The sequence below is a fragment of the Nomascus leucogenys genome, chromosome 4 (genome assembly GCF_006542625.1).
Source record: "Nomascus leucogenys isolate Asia chromosome 4, Asia_NLE_v1, whole genome shotgun sequence".
Lineage (NCBI taxonomy): Eukaryota > Metazoa > Chordata > Mammalia > Primates > Hylobatidae > Nomascus > Nomascus leucogenys.
The window spans coordinates 138,138,499-138,158,878 of record NC_044384.1 but is presented as its reverse complement, the minus strand read 5'-3'; the positions used below and the strand labels follow the sequence as shown (position 1 = coordinate 138,158,878).

At 37.0% G+C, this 20,380-nt stretch overlaps 1 protein-coding gene across 1 annotated transcript in view; it reads right to left on the bottom strand.

Annotated features, from left to right (window-relative positions):
- The window catches only part of LOC115834823 (rho GTPase-activating protein 7-like), a 211,947-nt gene extending 200,239 nt beyond the window's left edge, over positions 1–11,708 (bottom strand). The window contains exon 1 of the mRNA XM_030812351.1: positions 11,423–11,708. The gene's annotated coding sequence lies outside the window, so the exon portion shown is untranslated. The remainder of the gene's footprint in view (positions 1–11,422) is intronic.
- Positions 11,709–20,380: the final 8,672 nt, after the last annotated feature.

Below are 20,380 nucleotides of genomic sequence, written 5' to 3'. Positions count from 1 at the left end.
TTTTTCCGTCTCCCTCCCTCCCTCCCTTCTTGGTGGTTCAGGGGCTGGTGGATATGTCAGCTAGGGCTTCACAGAGGAGAACATGTGTGAATGACATCCTCTGTGGTAAATTTTCTGCCTCCAGAACATTCAAGTCAAATGGTATCTGAGGTACAGTTTCCTACTGGATAGAAGAAATCTTCCTTTCTTTCTGGCTTCAGATTTCTACTATTCTAGAATTACCTCTTTGGAAAAGATAGCAGAGGTAACAATAAACTCCAGAGAATCGCTTGCAACTGGAAAACTCACTGGTTACCTTGGAGGGGAACATTTATCAGAAACATTTCAGAGAACTTTTTTTTTTTTTTTTTTTTTTTTTTTTTTAGAGGGAGTTTCACTGTTGTTGCCTGGGCTGGAGTGCAATGGCGTGATCTCGGCTCGCTGCAACCTCTGCCTCCTGGGTTCAAGTGATTCTCCTGTCTCAGCCTCCCGAGTAGCTGGGGTTACAGGCATGTGCCACAACGCCAGGATAAGTTTTTATTTTTACCAGAGACAGGTTTCTTCATGTTGGTCAGGCTGGTCTCAAACTCCTGACCTCAGGTGATCCGCCTGCCTCAGCCTCCCAAAGTGCTGGGATTACAGGCGTGAGCCACCATGCCCGGACTTCAGAGAACATTAAGAGAAGAAACTTTTCAAAGAAAACAATTTTAGCATGCGTCCCAGAACAAATGATTCAAGTCTTCAGATTGAAGGGAACTCATGAGGATGCAATGGTACCAGAAAGAAAAACAGACCACGTAAGAAATAACGTTGTGAATTTTCAGAACATAGGAGATAAGCAAATGGTTCTAAATGTAATCCGAGAAAGAGAAAAAGAGATGATGTATTCGGAGTTGGGCATCAGCAGTATCAGATTTCTCAAAAGTAACAGTGCAGAGAAGATGACAGGCAAATACGACTTCAAAATTTGGATGGGAAATTATCTCTGCCTTAAAATTATATGAAAAGTCTTACTTTTTTTTTAACCTCTTCTCAAAAGCTACTGGAGAGATAGCTACCCCTGTCAGGCCTCTGAGCCCAAGCTAAGCCATCATATCCCCTGTGGCCTGCACGTACACATCCAGATGGCCGGTTCCTGCGTTAACTGATGACACTCCACCACAAAAGAAGTGAAAATGGCCTGTTCCTGCCTTAACTGATGACATTGTCTTCTGAAGTTCCTTCTCCTGGCTCATCCTGGCTCAAAAGCTCCCCTACTGAGCACCTTGTGACCCCCACTCTGCCTGCCAGAGAATAACCCCCCTTTGACTGTAATTTTCCTTTACCTACCCAAATCCTGTAAAACGGCCCCACCCCTATCTGCCTTTGCTGACTCTCTTTTCGGAATCAGCCCACCTGCACCCAGGTGAAATGAACAGCTTTATTGCTCACACAAAGCCTGTTTGGTGGTCTCTTCACACGGACGTGCGTGAAAACCCCCAAATTGAAAAATAAACACAGTCGGAAAGACATGGCAAAAGGAAGCCAAGAATTCAGCATGGGTGAGGAAGGAACAGAATTTTCAGGATAAAAGTTGTGTAGCAAGTCCAGTGGTCAATCATTTCACGTAAATCCTAAAGTTCTCTCTGGGAGATGTCTCTAGAGAAAGGGAAATAATAAATAATATATGACATATTGAGAGGAATTTTATAATAAAATCAAGCAATTTGGATGGAAGTATTATTAATAGTTCTAGAGAACACTAGGGCTATCAATTATCAACCCCAGGAAAAATAGTTTTACAAGAAGGAAAATATAATTATAGCACACTCTGTGAGCTGTGGCTAATTTTTTTCATGTAGCCAAAATAATGCAAATAGTAAACATTAAATTAACCAAAACATATGAAGCAATGATTTTCAGTGCATAGGATTCTGTGAGGAGTGAGATTAGGGAGAGCAGGGAAAATAAATTTAAGGGAGATAGTCACTTTCTGTACAGGAAGTTAACAGATAATGTTTAAAATAGAAAAAAAATCATAGTACAATCATATTGTTGAGAAATACAGAGTTAAATGTCAGAAGACATAGCTAAAAATAATTTAAAGTATTATGATATTGTGTGCCATTTGCTAAGAAAGTCTTATCTCTGGATTTCAGAATTCATGCTGAAAATAATTTAAATTTTAAAATGTTCCACGGCAGTAATTTTAAGGTTAAGTTGATGCATAAACACGACTGCAGTTCTTCTACAATATGTCTGGTGGGGCCAGACCATTCTTTTTGCCCCATCCCCCTCACCACACCATCCCTTTGCAATTACACAAACACCAGTCTCATGTACGTAGCAAAGGAAAGGTGCCAGTCTGCATATTTATCTCATGTCACCAATGTCAGCGCAATTTCTATGAGATTCTTAGGTCAGTTCTTTCAGAGTGTTCTTTCCTTCCCCAACTCTCCTGTTGAATTCCTGAAATTTGGAATAGGTATTCTTAGGAATTGTCCAAGCCATAGTTTTCCTAAAATGTTATCTGAACAGAAGTTTAAGATACATAAAATAACATATAAATAGCATTACATTAGTAAATGCACATAAATGGGGAATTCTCACTCAAATTCCCACTCACTTTTCCTCAATACCTCACTCACAGTACTTGGAAAGATGGCAACTTTTGTATTCATCCCATCAAATGCAGGTATCTTATTTTGTCCTTTGAGAATACATGTGATATATATATATATATGTGTGTATATATAAAGCAGTCCTTTGAGAATACATGTGTATATATATAGTGTGTGTGTATACACACACATATATACACATATGTATACACATACATGCACACATAAATATGTATATGTAAACACACATACATGTATAAATGAACACGCTATTGACTTGTGGGCTGTGAGTGTGTGTATACACATATATATTGATATAAATAAATGAACGCATGATTGACTCTAGGATATTCTATTAAATATCCTGAATATTTAATGGAAGGGAAAATAAAGACATAACAGTACTGCCATTTTACTTTGCTTTTCTTACTTCCTCCTTAGATAGCTAGAATTACTTCTGGTTTCCCTTCAAGTTTTTCATCCTGAGTAGCCATCCCATGTTAAATTTCTAAGTCATGTTCTCCTCCACTTACTGCTTTATACACATACACACACACAGACACACACTTGTGTGTGTATATATGTATATACATACATATGTGCGTATATACGTATATGTACATGTGTATATACATATATATGCGCGTATATACATATATGTACACATATACATATGCACATGTATACATATATGTACACATACACATATATGTACACATACACATATATGTACATATGTACACGCACGCATATACATGTATGTGTACATATATGTACATGTATACATATACACATACATGTGCATGTATGCACGTATATGTACATATACGTGCATATATGTACATATATGTATATACATATATACACACAGACACATACAGATATATGTGTGCATATGTATGTATATAAATATACACACACACATATGTAAAACAGCTATCACAGAGCATGTGCTTAGTCACTGTGGGAAGGAAGAGAAGATGTAAGGGAAATAATCTCATGTTAATTAAACGTAACTTACACTTTCTAAAATGCTCTCTTGGCATATGAACCAAGAAGAAGACACCTCTGCATTTGGCACATTTTGTTGCTATGTGCTGAGGGTCACCTTGGTAAGATGTGTATGTTGGAAACCTGAACATCCGGTAATGATATGAAATCTTACTGTATCTTAGCCTACTCTTGGGGAGTCACACTTGTACATCGTATGTGCCCCCAAAACACTTACTGAATTGAATTAGGCAACTAGAAAATACAATCAACAACCTGGAAACAGACATGATCACAGGAGTACAGCTTAATATAGTTCTTCAACTCATGTCAAAGTAAATCTTCATTACAAAGAGCATTTGTGGAAGCCAGAATGAAACCCATTTTCTTAATGATTATGTCAAAGAACAAATTCCCTAGCAAACTAAATTGTGTGCATTTGGGCGCCTTCCCACTGCCACACAGCTCAGTGATAAATGAAGAGGAATGCTCTTTACGGCCAAACTGAATTGACATATGCTTAGGAGCAGCAGGAAAGCCCAGGGAAGATATTATGTTTCTTAATTCCTTTATGTAAATACACAAATAGCAAAAACCATAAGAGCACATTTTTAAAAAGCATTTCTATGAGTCCAGTCCAGACAGCCAACTTTCAGTAAAAAACAATTAGTGTTTTTCCTTTAAAATATTCATGTTATCTAATCTAAATTAGACAAGACTAGAATTAGACTGTGGGCGGACAAACCTTTAATAACATGATGCAGGAATTTACCTCCATATGATTTCATGCAGATTCCCTTTCTTTAGTAGCAATATGTGTCTTAATCCCACACAAAATCATTATTCCTCTACTTTTACATACTTTGTTTAATGCTAGAATTTACTTGTTATACCTCATTATGTGTTAGTGGAAAACATGAATCCCTGTTTAAATTTTTATTGGCAAATTGCTTAATGGAGATTAAAATATTATATATGAAGTAGCTTCCATGTCTTTAGGCTGTCTGGAAAGCATCAAAAAGTTTACCAAATTAAAGAATAAGTCATCTATAATGAGCCAAGTAAGGGGAATAAGTAGTGTATCACTTTTTCCAAAAGACACATCCAACCTTCCATCAGTTTAAGTCTTTAGAAGAAAAATGAAGAAATAGGTACGCAGCTGAAAAATATTATTTTATTGTTAACCTATTTTTAGGTATATCTGAGTTTTTACTCAACTTAAAACATTTTTTTTTTTCTCATTCTTAGCCCTCAGTGATTCAGGCAAGTTTGAAAGTTAACTCTTTCAATCCACTAGAAGTCAGCTCATGAGAAAAGAGCGGGGTGTTGCAAAACTGCAAGCTGTTATTTCAGTGGTGCTCTATTTTTACGTTCAGGTTGCTGCTATTTAATGTCGCTTCCCGTAGTGTCTAATTTTCTTGCAGAGAGGAGACCAGATACTGGCAGTGTTTGACTTACCACCCACTTTATGGCTGAAGTCAGCCAGATTTGGAGATTCTGTTAACATTTTCTTTAGCAACCCACATGTAATTTGAGGAAACTGGGAATATTTTATGATATTTTCCTGATATCACTGAGATCTTTCTGGGGATATTGGCTTCTAGGAGATCCCAGAATTAACACAGCCATGAGGGACAATATTGCTTTATGGATGTAGTAATTTCTTTTTCTTTTTTTTTTTTTTTTGAGACGGAGTCTCGGTCTGTCACCCAGGCTGAAGTGCAGTGGCACGATCTTGGCTCACTGCAAGCTCTGCCTCCTGGGTTCACGCCATTCTCTTGCTTCAGCCTCCTGGGTAGCTGGGACTACAGGTGCCCGCCACCAAACCCAGCTAATTTTTTTTGTATTTTTAGTAGAGAAGGGGTTTCACTGTGTTAGCTAGGATGATCTCGATCTCCTGACCTCGTGATCTGTCCGCCTCGGCCTCCCAAAGTGCTGGGATTACAGGCGTGAGCCACCGCACCTGGCCGGATGTAGTAATTTCTAAGTATCTATGTTTTCTTTGGATCTCCATGTGTTATTTTTTTTTAAAGTATGCAATCTTCTTAATTCTTCTTAATAGTAGTGTTTGATCTTATGCAGAATAATTTGGGCATTTACAAATACATTGTACCTTAGGTTAATTCTGCAAATAAATTCATTATCTTTTTTGCCATAATACATCCTTTCTGTAGAATCTCTTACAATAAAGAAAAGTATTGCCTTTCCTCTGAGCTTGTTTCATTTGAAGTTTTTCATGTAACATGAAATAGCCTAGGGTTAAAATTGATATTAAACGTGTGGCTGATCTTTTTATTATTAATGGCAAAGCAGTATGATTGAAATGTGGTTTGTCTTCTTATGAAAAGATATTTTTGTTCAACAAGGAACACGGATTATAATGTTTTATCATCATCGTGGTGAGATGTGGTTTTGCTTTAAGTGGTCACTTTATTTTTAGCTTTGCTATCATTTCTAAGAACACTCCAACAGTAGACACAGTAATCACTAAGTGTAAATAACAGATATAGCTACATCAACACAGGTGCTCAGATAGCAAGTTGACAGTAGGGAATTACATTTTCAGTCATTCTATAAGCATAATTTTCACTGAAATCAGGAACGAGATGTCATTAGGAACTTAATTACTTCTGTTAGCTTGGTGTCCTACCTGGGGTCAGTGTCTCTGCTATCAACTTTTGTCTTCCATACATTTCTATCATCTCATCTTAATTTTGTCATCTACCTATAAATGTTTGAGCTTCTTTTTATCACCAAGTGTTTTTCTTAATACCTAAGAAATACTAAGTGCATTGGAAACTTGCAATGATAATTACAGTAAAAAAAAATGCTTCAATTAATTAAGCACTTATTATGGGCCAAGTACTGTATTTGGTATGTTACTTAGAAGCTATCTCCTTTAGTAGTAATACAAATATTGTATGAAACAAATACCATTATTGCTCTAATTTGATAGTGAAGAACTTTGGCAGCACTGAGTAACTAGCTCAGTGTCAAATACATACTGGTGGGCAGGAATTCTCTCCCATTTTTGCGAGGATGTCTGTGAAATAACTTTTTTTTTCCTGGTGATTAGGGTTAGTTGCCTAAATTCTATGTACCTCAGTTTTCTCAGTTCTGTAATGGGAATAATGAAAAAACTGTTGATGGGAAAATGATGACTTAATAATAATGAGATTATAATATATGTAGAACACTTAGTCCATGGCACATTTCAAGCACTCACTAGATGTAAAGTGACTTGATCATGATGATGGTAATGGTGGTGGTGATGATGATGATGACTCCTTTAGCTTTCAGCTGATATTAGCTGCAGAATCCAGGGCTGAGTATGAGCTTAAACTATCTCTTCTATGTCCATGATATTTCAATATAGATGAGTGATTAGAACATAATGTGAGTGAAACACTATTATTCTCTATTCTTTTCTTTTTTTTTTTTTTCCTGAGACGAAGTTTTGCCCTTGTCGCCCAATCTGGAGTGCAGTGGCGTGACTTCGGCTCACTGGAACCTCTGCCTCCCAGATTCAAGTGATCTCCTTCCTCGGCCTCCTGAGTAGCTGGGATTACAGGTGTCTGCTACCATGCCCAGCTAAAGTTTTTTGCATTTTCAGTAGAGATGGGGTTTCTCCATGTTGGTCAGGCTGGTCTGGAATTCTTGACCTCAGGTGATCTGACTGCCTCAGCCTCCCACATTCTTTCTTGATTAATTGACTTATGCCTTTTTAAACAAGGACTTGTTGATTACACTGTATGCAAAACAATTTGCACACATCAAATCTCATCTAATGCTCAACATGACCTGGCAATCCCCTACTTTACTAATAAAAAGCAGAAACGCAAAGTAGTTACGGGGCAAGCATCAAATCACAGAGCGTCAAGTGGTAAAGAGGAAATCAGAGCCAGTTTTCTAACTTTGCCCATTATTTTTTTCAGTACACCACCCCATTTAAATTGTGGAAAATTCACTAGTGCTCTGTCCTCACTGGCCTCATGTAACTTTTAATTTCAAACCATTTCTGGATGCCTATGCTTCCTTCTGGTGCTTAATGAACTTGAAATGTCATCTAATGAGAGTGTTGTTAACCTCTGGCCCCAGGCTCTGATGGCTCTTTCCAACCTCTTATTTTCCTTCCCCTTTAGAAATTATTATTCTATTATTACAGGATGTCTGGAAAATAAGAAAGAAGTCCAACTCCTACACAATACCATTCCTCAACCCTGGTTTTCCTTTTTTTTTTTCCTTTGCTTTTCCTCCCATTCATTTCACAAACATTTATTGACAAATAAGTGTTGATAATTCCTGACATGCTAGGTATTTTGCTAATTGCTGGGAATAAAAGAAACACTAATTGAGTATCTAAACTTGCTGTTTAATCTTCCTACTTCTTTTCTATCTCATTTCCATTAACAGGGCTGATTTTCTCTTTGAATTATTTGAATTGCATTGCTAAAACACTTTGTTATTTCAAGCTAATACAGAAACAACCTTTTCACACATACAGTTGTCTTTTCCACCCATTTATCTCAATTAATGAGCAAGTTCATATGCATGCTGTTTACATTATCTTTCAGCTTTTTTTTGGCATTTGAGTCACTGTTTAATCTTTTAAAGTTCATTTATATACTCTAATCCACTGAATCAAAATTAACAATCTTTTTTAACTGGGTCTCAAGATCCTAGTTTATTCATTATTATTCTGTTTAACTTTCTTAAAAATTAGCCCATTTATTTATCAAAACTTTATAAACTATCAGTTTAAAGCCAAAACAGAACCATAGAAGTAAACACTGTATTTCTCTATCACACCAAAGTCAATCAAGAGACATTCTTCTCTGTAACTCTGTTTGGTCTATGTTGTTTATGCAAGGGGCTTATCTTTCGTGTGGGGAAAGCAGGCCCAATATTCACACTACTTCCCTCAAACTTGAAAGTTTTCAGTGTTCCCTTGTCCTCCTCCAATTCTCATGTGTAATTCTTGACATGTCTCTATTTTGATAATAAAATCCCTGATCTAGATCTTGGTCATTTGGAACTTTGCCACACTGTAATGGTTTTTAAAGAGTGATTCTCATTTTATCACACTGACATCACTCATTTTTCAAGAGGAAACAAATAAAATACAAACAAAAGACAAATTTCAAATGATCCATTTTTGACCTATTTTAAGCCTGTAAGACCTAAAACTCTATGAATAAGATTAAACCATCCCATAAGTATTTGTAGTGAGTTATATGGTATGGGTGGGTATAGACAGAGACTGAAAAATTCTTTTTTTTAATATTATAATGTCCTTATGAAGAAAATGAAGTGGCGTGCTCTCTTTTACTAGGCCTTCTAGGAATCATGCAGTCAGCTATAAGAGCCACCACTTTACTGCACTTATTTCTCATTCCAATAATGTAGAGTGTGGTGACAGTGAAAGGAAGTGTTGAATAGTGTCTCTTTTAAGTAGTAATAACATCAGGAAACTCAATCTGGTCATGAAAATGGAAAAAAAAAAGCATCATGACACATTCTCTCTAAAAAAATGGCAGCTACTAGAAATGGAATGTGTTACGTTTATGAGAAAGGGTCTTGTCTGAGAAGGTATACTGCTTCAGCACACGCAGCAACAAATATTGTCATATATGAAGTATGATGCAGATGAAATAGCCAATGCTCCCATTTTATACCACATTGGTCAGACATTTATTTATATACTGTAAAAATTCTGCATTCTACAATTAAATGACTTTGTAGAAGGCTTAGAGTAGACATACAAATCAGTTAAGGGATTGCAAACATGCTGGAGAAATGTAAACATATTTTTTATATGTCAACTTAGGCTTTTTATATATTTAGTGAAAAAACCCACATAGAACTTGAAATAAGCTACAGCAACAATGATTTAGGCTAGATAGAAGAAAGGATGTCTGGGGGGCGTTTGCTGTAAAATTGCCTCTGAAAGTCATTGGTTGGGATAATTTCATTATGATCATTTGAGTACAAGGATATAAATTAGAAAAGCTCTTTTCTAGCCCTATTTTTAAAGAAACACCAGATTAAAATTAATACAATTATTAGCATATGGATTGATTTTCTTGACATAAACATTGAATATAATAAAATAGTCATAAAGCAAGTTACTACTGTAAAGTGTTTATTGAAGGCACACTAATTTGATTTTTTTTAAAGTTATGATTTTTTTCCCACATAAGTAACATTGGTGACAGTTTTACCCTTTTTTTTTTTTAAATAAGAGGAACTCCAAATTTATGTCTGCAAAGCACCCTCCTACTGGACATGTTCATACTTCATTATGCGTAATTATTATTGGAGGGCAGGATGATGGGATAAAAAGGTATCTGAATTATGAATCAGGGCGCTGTGGTTCTGCTTTCATCTCTTCTACTAGCTAGAAGTGTGACCTTGGACAGGTCGCTTTTAAATCCCATTTCTCAGCTTCTTGTAGACAACCTCAAGACATTGTTAGAGGAGACAATCTCTTAGGTTCTTTCCTTCCCTGAAATTCCATTTGGAGATTTTAATTAAAGCATAATTTATATAAGTCAGTATTTTATATTTCACATATATAAAAAGTAGATTCTTTTTGTCATATTTAAGAAGTTTTAACACAAATTGTCAGTGAATAGTTAAAATTTATCAATATAAGTTATTCTAGCATAAAATTTGAGAATAGCTAATACAGCAGATGGTCACCTTGTACTATATAAAAACTTATAATGAAAACAGTTACTTCATTTCTTATGATCCAACTGTCAAAATAGCTCTCCATCTTTCACTTAGTATATTTTGTGTTCATCTAATAGATTTGAAAATGTACATGAATATTTCTTCCCTTTATGTACCATTTTATTTCTATAAAATGACGAATTTTGTTATAAATATTCAGAAATACAACGGTATCTTATGCATTATAAGTCCATACTTTTTCAGTCATTACTAAACTTCTTTCCTAATATATTGTACATTTAAACATTTAAGATTACCTTAAAGAGACTACAGTCAGGTGGAAATATAATTTTACGATTACATAAAGTAAGGACACAAACAGTTTCCATATGTCTGGAGTGATTTCTGGCTACCTGAAAAGAGTTATAATGAGTGTCAGTGTCATTGGGATTGACTTCAGTTATTCAAAATATTACACAAAATGTGACCTGAGCAAGCAGTGAATCCAGGAAAATTAATATAAACTAAATTCGATTCCGACATTTAAATTTCCAAAACTCAGATTAAATACTATTTAGGGCAGAATTAATTCCTGAAGTTTCACGTGTTTACTTTTTTTTTTTAAATGAAACTTTTAAGCTGTACAGGAGAAGCTTGACATATGGTTGAAACTGGCTTGGGTAAAATAATAAGAAATTCAATCTTCGTAGTTTTAAATGAGACACGAAATAATCTTTGGAGACTGATTATTAAGCAAAAGTCACTCGGGTGCTTTCTACTATCCCTGATGGCAAAGGAAGGTAGGGGAGGAATTCATTTACACCTCACACTGATGTGTGAGAAAATGTATTTGTTTCACGTTATGCCAAGAAATAGGAAAACTGATCTGACAGCTCAATTAATAAATAAGCTAAACATAAAAAGAGATTAAAAATAAAATCTTACTTTATGGAGGAAAAGAGTTAAATCTATATGGAACCTGTTTCAGAACTGACAGTTTGCTCAAACGAATTGACTCACAATTTTCTACTTATCAAACATTTTCCACTTCTGATTTTATGGCTTTGCTCTAAAACCTAGGAAGTCACCAACTCAGTGCAAGATGCTAACATTTATCTCAATCTTTCTGCCTCTTCAAAGACTGCCTCAAAGCATAAAGATAGTCCATAGCGTCTTACCTAGACAACGAGGAGCTGAAACACCAAGGCATGACACTGCTCAGCACTCAGGCTGGGAAAGAAGTCCGTCCCCGTTAGTTTCTCCAAAATCTAAGTTCCCATTTCGTGGTTGAGATCATGGCTCTATTCTGAGCAGTTTCACGCAGCTTGTGATTCTAACAAAAACACCCTCTGCAGCTGGAGGGAGCCTTAGCTAAGGCAGGATACTGTCAAGGCATTCCTAGTGACTTCTGTCTACTAAATTCAGGCTGAGGTTTTGCAAAAGGGGCCTCTACAACCAGGCCCAGATTGCCTGGAAAGTATTTCCTGCCTCTGAGGAGTGTGCATGCGAGAAGGGCTGTAGGAAGAGAGGGGAGGAGGGGAGAGCCCAGCCGCCTGGGCGTTTTAGGAGTTCTGATTTTACACAGAACTCAAGTGAGTTTTGTCAAAGCTCTTGAGGTGATTAGCTGGAGAGTCATAAAGTCCTAGAGCTTTTTCTATCCCACACTGCTTATGAAAAAGAAAGAAAGAAAGAAGGAAAACATAGTTCTCTCTCTATCCACAACCTTTCCACTATATTAAATGTATATGCACAGCTTAATCAAAATGCCTGTGCTTGCTCTCGTTTCAAAAGATCTTTTAAGAGAGCAAGATGAATTTAGCCTTAATACCATAATTCTTCTGAATGGTAAAACCTTTTCTGAACATGACTTAAAATTGGAAATGCTGCAGCTTTTCATTCTGTCCCTGAGACCATCTGTGAGTAAAATCCCAAGCATCCAGTTAATAGAACGATTTCTTCCAGATCTCTCTGATCACAAGAATCCTTCACAGAATTAAAATAGTTTGTGTTATGGCAAATGCAGCAGCGCATTACCTCTAGTCAGAATCCTCCAGTTACAAAACTCCAGTGCTGGAGCAGAAGACAGGCTCCATCTTGATCGTATTAGAGTCTTGCTGACATTAAACACTTACAACTGCTTCCATCTAGCGTGGCAGCGTTCCTGAATCACATCTCTAAAGCCGCTCATGGTATCTGCATCCTTCGTCCGTCACAAATTTTGTGAACTATCATCTGTTTATCTTTTCTGCTTTCTTGTGCCCCCCTTGAATGACTTCCTCCTAGCTGCTCCAGGCTGGGAATTTGGGCTACCATTTGGTTTTGATTAAAACCAGACAGCCAACTCTGGAGAATTTAGGGAATAAGCTAATGGAAACTGCAAGTATGGCTTTAATTAGTGCATCAATTAATAATAGATGTTAGCTCGTCTTATAATAAGATGTCACAAATGCAAACACAGAGGAAGCTGAAGTCGTTTCAGGAAAGAAGTTACACCAATTTTCCTTCCTTTATGACCCAGAATCCTCTTTAGAGAATGTGGAAGGAAAGAAGAGGGAGGTGGCCTTGGGACATCCAGGCTGTGGAGAGGCCAGTAGAGCAGCTTCATTGTTTATACCAGGGAAGCAGGAAACAGCATCTCTGACTTTAATTATCTTGCTTGGTGGAAATGGCTCAGTAATGTCTCCCTTTTACTTTACTTACAATCAATGGATTCTGCTGCTATTTATGACTCAAGCATATTTTTTTTTTTTTTGGTGACTGAGGATCAGATTAATTATTGGGTCTATGTGCTTCTTGCAAATATCTAGAAGCTTTCAATAATAAGAAGTGCAATAATAATTCCACTTGGATGTGATAAAATGAGTAACATATAAAGAGGTAAAAGGCATTTTAAACTTGTTGGCCCTAACATCCATCCTGTTCTTCTCTGAAGTTGTAAGTAGTTTTCATTGTTCACTGTTATTCTCCATCCCTGTATATCGCAAGGACCATCTTGTAGTACTTTCTTGTAATACTGGGTAGGTGATAACTCAAAGATGCAGAATGTTCTAACTACTATTGTTTTCCTTATTAGGTAACTAAAATCTCTCAAAGTTAATGCAAATCATGAACCATATTAGACACATGTTAGATGGCAAGAATGACTTATACTGTGCATGAGTTTGAAAATGAGAAGTAGTCACATAAAAACATTTGGTCAGAAGCAGTTTTAAAAGTTTAGATCAAAGTCTTATTGACTAAAAACATGAGCATTTAGGTTTCTTGAATTTAATCTTCAACCATAGGCCAAGAAAGAAGTCTGTGCTTCCATAAATTCTTTAAAAAGTATTTATATTTATATTCAAAGTGTTTCTACTGACACTATGCCTATTTAATCTTTCCAACAATTTTGTGTGTATTCTTATGTTTTACTTTACAAATAAAGTATTGAGAAGTAATTTTCTCACAGTCAAATGATAGAAAATGCCCAGGTCCACACAGGAACGCAGATATTCTAACTCCAAGCTTTGTGCTTTAATTTTTTCTCCATAAACTATCTCCCTTGGCTTCCACTTAATTTCTTTATGAAATTGGGAAAACTTCTTAAACTCTAATAGTTTCTTTATAAAAATAGAGATAATTTCACATAACTTATAGATTGGAAAGCAGGATGAAATTTATATACATAAACATTTGTTTATTTATGTTTATTTCCCTAAGAAAAACACCGGAGAAGAAAGGAATGGGAATTGATATTATGTCTTTCCTAATATGACTTGATATCTCTATGTCTGTCTCTGCGTTTAGTACTGATATACAGTGGTTACTCAATATTATATCAGCGTCGTGCTAATTCTTAGTTACATTTTACTCATGAATACTGTACCCCGCGCCATATAATTTAGTTTTGTTTCTATTCCTATTGGCTTGGGAAAACAAGAAAACTCTGTTCACAAATGCCTTTTAGACGTCTAGAAACTCTTATTAGTAAATTTCTCACAAACATACCCTTTTCTACACAAAAATATATTGTTTTCTTCTATTAATAGGATTACTTCCCAAATCTTTAATTACTTACATTTATTTTTCATTGTTCAGTTGCTTGATTCCAAACAAATCTCAGATCTTATAGTCTTATAAAGGCTTTACCAAATATGAGTATAAAGATAAATAGTGAGAAAACTCCGTAAGTACTTAATACTGTGTCAGGAACATTGAAGGAGTTCAAAATATTTGTCCCCTTCTTTCTACTTGCAAATCTAAATACAAACTTCCTTAAATGTTTGACTATTACTCTGTACTGGATCAGCTAATCAAATAAGGGGATAGAGACAGTTAAGAACTTGAAAACAAAGTATCAGGATAGCAGTCTGCTCCAAAACTAACAGCCTTTGTGACCTGTGTGAGTTACCTAACTGGGGTAAGGCTGTCTTAGCTTCCGTAACTAAGAATTGTCCCAAAGCAAAAAGCTAGTCCATATAAAGCCATTAGCTAGAATTATTTTTACCACTTAAATTATTGCCTTTTTTAATGTTTACATCTCTCTTTCAGGTATTTTTAGAATCTTTCTGTCCCTTCTGTTGAACTCCAAGTTAAATGTATACATGTGAAACCGTTATAGTGGTGGAACAATTATGTACGCTGTGGAAACAAGAATAGCAGGAGGAGGATTAAACGTTATTTTAAAGATCACTTTTCTTTTGTTTTTTTTTCTTTTTTGTTTTGTTTGTTTTTGAGACAGAGTCTGGCTCTATTGCCCAGGCTGGAGTGCACTGGTGGTGATCTTGGCTCAAGGCAACCTCCGCCTCCTAGGTTCAAGCAAATCTCCTGCCTCCATCTCCTGACTAGCTGGGATTACAGATGCACACCACCACACTTGGCTAATTTCTGTATTTTTAGTAGAGACAGGGTTTCATCGTGTTGGCCAGGCTGGTCTTGAACTCCTGACCTCAAGTGATCTGCCTGCCTCGGCCTCCCAAATTGCTGAGTTTAAAGGCATGAGCCACTGTGCCTGGCCTAAAGATCTCTTTTCTACTTAGGTACTTTTACCTAAACAATAAACATTAGCTATGATCATTTATCTAGTCATTCCCCAGTATTTCAGGAAAGTTGAATCTGGACTTCTGTACAGAATTATTCAGTGTCTCTCATGCAGTTCAAGAACACTTTATGTAAAGCAAGATCTATCCTATGAAAATATTGTTTTACACTTTTATGAAATAAGTAGCAACATCATTAATTCAGTACCCACATTAGACATTTGTGATATTATGGGTGGAAGTCAGCTTTTATGTTTTCCATTTTTGTTAATGAATAGGTTTATAATAGCAATGAACTTGAAATTAATATATAAAGAGAATAAATACCTTTAAAGTATTTTGAAATATCTACATGCATACGGTTAGTGTAATAAATGTAAGAACACTTTGTCCTTAAAAATTATTCCTCTAAAAATCTCTAACAATTTCCTTGCAATTTATTGAAGTTACTGTATTGGAAGCAATGAAAGTAGAATTTATCAGATTTTCTAATTTATTGTTTCAGTAAGTTTTACATGTGTTTTCTTTTTTTAAATATATTATCAAGAATTTTTTTATTATTTATTTACTTTTTTTATTATACTTAAAGTTCTAGGGTACATGTGCACAACTTGCAGGTTTGTTACATATGTATACATGTGCGTGTTGGTGTGCCGCACCCATTAACTCATTATTTACATTAGGTATATCTCCTAATGCTATCCCTCCCCCCTCCCCAGACGTAGTCTCACTCTGTCGCCCAGGCTGGAGTGCAGTGGCGCAATCTCGGCTCACTGCAAGCTGCGCCTCCCGGGTTCACGCCATTCTCCTGCCTCAGCCTCCCAAGTAGCTGGGACTACTGGCACCCGCCACCATGCCCAGCTAATTTTTTTGTATTTTCAGTAGAGACGGGGTTTCACCGTGCTAGCCAGGATGGTCTCGATCTCCTGACCCTGTGATCCGCCCACCTTGGCCTCCCAAAGTGCTGGGATTTCAGGTGTGAGCCACCACGCCTGGCCCATATGTTTTCTTTAAATAAGTTCACTTTGGTAGACACATGCAGACCAAGAAAAACCATATAATTTGTAGTTTATATTCAGTAAGCATCATGTGCATTATTAGTTTTTTGATCAATTTTGACACCCAACTTTGGTAACCATGTAGTATTTACCTGAAAGCACACATTAAAGGAACACACTTAAGTTGGGTCTTAAATTTTCAAAAGTAGCAAAATCATATAAGCTCTCCAAAACCATTGGTTCCTGCTTTTTGGACTACTGATGTTCATTATCCCACTTCACTGAAAATTATTACAGTCCAAGAATAGATATAAAAACAATGTTATCTTGATAAATTTACGAGAAAAAAACAACCCCATCAAAAAATGGGCAAAGGATATGAACAGACACTTCTCAGAAGAAGATGTTTATGTACCAACAGACATATGAAAAAAATACTTATCATCACTGGTCATTAGAGAAATGCAAATCAAAACCACAATGAGATACCATCGCACGCCAGTTAGAATGGCAATCATTAAAACGTCGGGAAAGAACAGATGCTGGAGAGGATGTGGAGAAATAGGAATACTTTTACACCATTGGTGGGAGTGTGAATTAGTTCAACCATTGTGTAAGACAGTGTGGCGATTCCTGAAGGATCTAGAACTAGAAGTACCATTTGACCCCGCAATCCCATTACTGGGCAAATACCCAAAGGATTATAAATCATTGTACAGTAAAGACACATGCACACATATGTTTATTGTGACACTATTCACAATAGCAAAGACTTGGAACCAATCCAAATGTCCATCAGTGATAGACTGGATTAAGAAAATGTGGAACATATACACCATGGAATACTATGCAGCCATAAAAAAGGAAGAGTTCATGCCCTTTGCAGGGACATGGATGAAGGTGGAAACCATCATTCTCAGCAAACTGTCTCAAGATCATAAAACCAAATACCACATGTTCTCACCCATAAGTGGGAGTTAAACAATGAGAACTCACGGACACAGGGAGGGGAACATCACGCACTGGAGCCTGTAGTGGGGTGGGGGCTAGGGGAGAGGTAACATTAGGGGAAATACCTAACGTAGGTGATGGGTTGATGGGTGCAGCAAACCACCATGGCACTTGTATACCTATGTAACAAAACTGCACGTTCTGCAAATGTAACACAGAACTTAAAGTATAATCAAAAAAAGAAAAAAGAAACTTAGCAAATAAAAAAAAATATTGACACAGACAATAGGGCGTATATGTCTTAGAAGCGAATGAGTCTGCCTGCCTGTCCCGTAGGGCTAGGGTACCATCAGAAACACAAAGATTCCAAGCCATGCAATATTTTGTTTAGAGAGGTCTGTGTGTGCCCTGACTGTAGAGGCTGAGGCTCTTCCTCTGTCAGAGCTTCCTTTTTATGTAAATACTTAAGTTGACAACACCACGTACCGCCCTCCAGTCACCACCCTTGTTATATTACACCATAATATTCTCTGAAATCCTCAATTCATGGCCAAAAAAAGGGTCTATATATCTTTAGTCTGTTCAAGAAATGTTCCCATCTCTTGCCTGATTGCCCAGCCCATCAATGATAGACTGGTTAAAGAAAATGTGGTCCATACACACCGTGGAATACTTTGCAGCCATAAAAAGGAACAAGATCATGTCCATTGCAGGTACATGGATGGAGCTGGAAGCCATCATTCTCAGCAAACTAACACCGGAACAGGAAACCAAACATTCTTACTCATAAAAGGGAGCTAAACAATGAAAAAACATGGAGACAGGGAGGGGGACATCACACACTGGGGCCTGTTGGAGGGGCTGGGGGAGGGAGAGCATCAGGGTAAGTAGCTAATGCACGTGGGGCTTAATACCTAGGTTATGGGTCGATAGATGTGACAAATCACCGTGGCACACATTTACCTATGTAACAAACCTACACATTCTGCACATGGATCCCAGAACTCAAAATTAAAAAAAAAAAAAAAAAAAGTCCCTTGCCGTGGTTGGCTTAGCACCCACAGTCTTCAACTTCTTTTATAACTCTTTCAAATGGGGTCACGCATTCTCTCCTACACCCTCTGCTCCCCTGGGATAGAAGGTGCAACTGCCTCTCTTCAGTTCCCTCAAAGTGTGTCCAAATTCCTACTCCTCAGTTAAAGCTCTGCTCTGGTTAAATCTCTGCCTTCTGAGATTCATTCTAACTAGTTCCTCATCCCATACTTCGCAATGCAGCACTGTGCAACATTCTCAGCCCACCATTTGGGGGAGTGAGGCAGGTATGAAATGTGACAAAGGCTCGTGTCCTTGGAACAATATTTGTTCCAATTTCTGTTAAAGTACAAATATGCCTTTTCTGTCTTTCCCTTTCAAATGGAACCATTTGAGAACCTCAGTATACATACCAAGTGAAAATGCTTCATATCCATCCACACATTCAAGTGATATTAACTGTGTATTTACTGTGTGCATAGCACCATTCTATGTGTATTGTCAATTCAGTACCCACATTCAACATGTGTCGTATCACGGCTGCAGCTTTTTTTCCCAGATGAGGCCCTCAAATGGTTCCATTTGAAAGGAAAGATGGAAAAGGGTAAATTTGTACTTTAACAGAAATTGGAATAAATATTTTTTCAAGGTTATGAGCCTTTGTCAGAACTTTCTACCTACTACTTCCACCCCCTCCAAAAGGTGGGATGAGAATGTTTCCCGGTACTGTGCAGTGGGGTATGGCATCAGGAGCTGCTGAGAATGAATCTCAAAGGGCAGGGATTTAACCAGAAAAGAGCTTTTACAACGGAGAAGAAATCTGGGATGCCTCATTAAACACAATCTTACAAATAATGGAAGGACTTTGTCCTCATGTAGCTTAAATGAGGGGTATGGAATTGGTAATCAAGAATAAACATAAGCCTGGGAGTGGTGGTTCAGGCCTGTAATCCCAGCACTTTGGGAGGCTGAGGTGGGAAGATCACCTGAGGTCAGGAGTTCAAGACCAGCCTGGCCAACATGGTGAAACCCTGTCTCTATTAAAAATGCAAAAATTAGCTGGGCGTGGTGGTGGGTGCCTGTAATCCCAGTTACTTGGGAGGCTGAGGCAGGAGAATCGCTGGAACCCGGGAGATGGAGGTTGAAGTGAGCCAAGATTGTGCCATTGTACTACAGCCTGGGTGACAAGAGCAAAATTCAGTCTCAAAAATAAATAAAAAAATAAAAATAAAAATAAAATAAGTAAATAATGTAGTATTACGTAGTATATGGACAATTGCTAGTGAAAACAGAAAATGCAGAGCATGCTAAGGAGGGTGTGGAGTGAGGGTTGAGGGGTAATCATGTTATATAATTAAATAAGAAACACCAGGGTAAGCCTTACTGCAAAGGTGGCTTATCAGTAGTGACTTAAAAAAAGATAAAGGAGATGACCATATAGATACCTTGGGTCACAGAGTTCCAGGTAGAATGAACAGATAGTGCACAGTCCTAAGGAAGCGTGTGCCTGGCAGTTTCCAGAAATAGCAAGGGAATTAATGTGGCTAGAATGGAAGGAGAGAGAGGGAGAGAACTAGAATAACATCTCAAGTTGTTAAGGAAGGAAGGTTAGGTAGTGTCTTGTAAGTAAGTAGTTTCTATTTCATTCAGTGAAAAAGTAGAGCCCTGGAAAGATTTTGATCAGAGATGTGGCAAGATCTACTTTACATTTTAATAAAATTACTTGAAAAGAATTTAGAGCCAAAGCAGGGAGACGAGGTCACTGCGGTAATCCAGCTGAGAGATGATGGATAGTGGCTCATGTGAAGATAATGAGAAAGACCAGGTTTGAAGCTGTTGTTGTTGTAGTTCATGCTACTAATATTTTTTGAAGAATTAAATTTGCTGTATAAGAAGAAGAGTAAAAAACACTTTTTGAGCAACTGAAAGATGGAGTCGTCATCAACTGAAAAAGGAAATCCCGGAGATAAAGCCAGTCTTGTGAGATAGAGTTCAGAATTTTAATTTTGGGCATGCTCTGTTTCAGACGTCTATTAGAAATTTCTAGAAGTGTTAAAGAGGCAGTTGGATATATGAATTCAAGTTTGGAAAAGAGATCTGGGTTAGAGAAATAAATTTGGGAATCTCGAACATATTT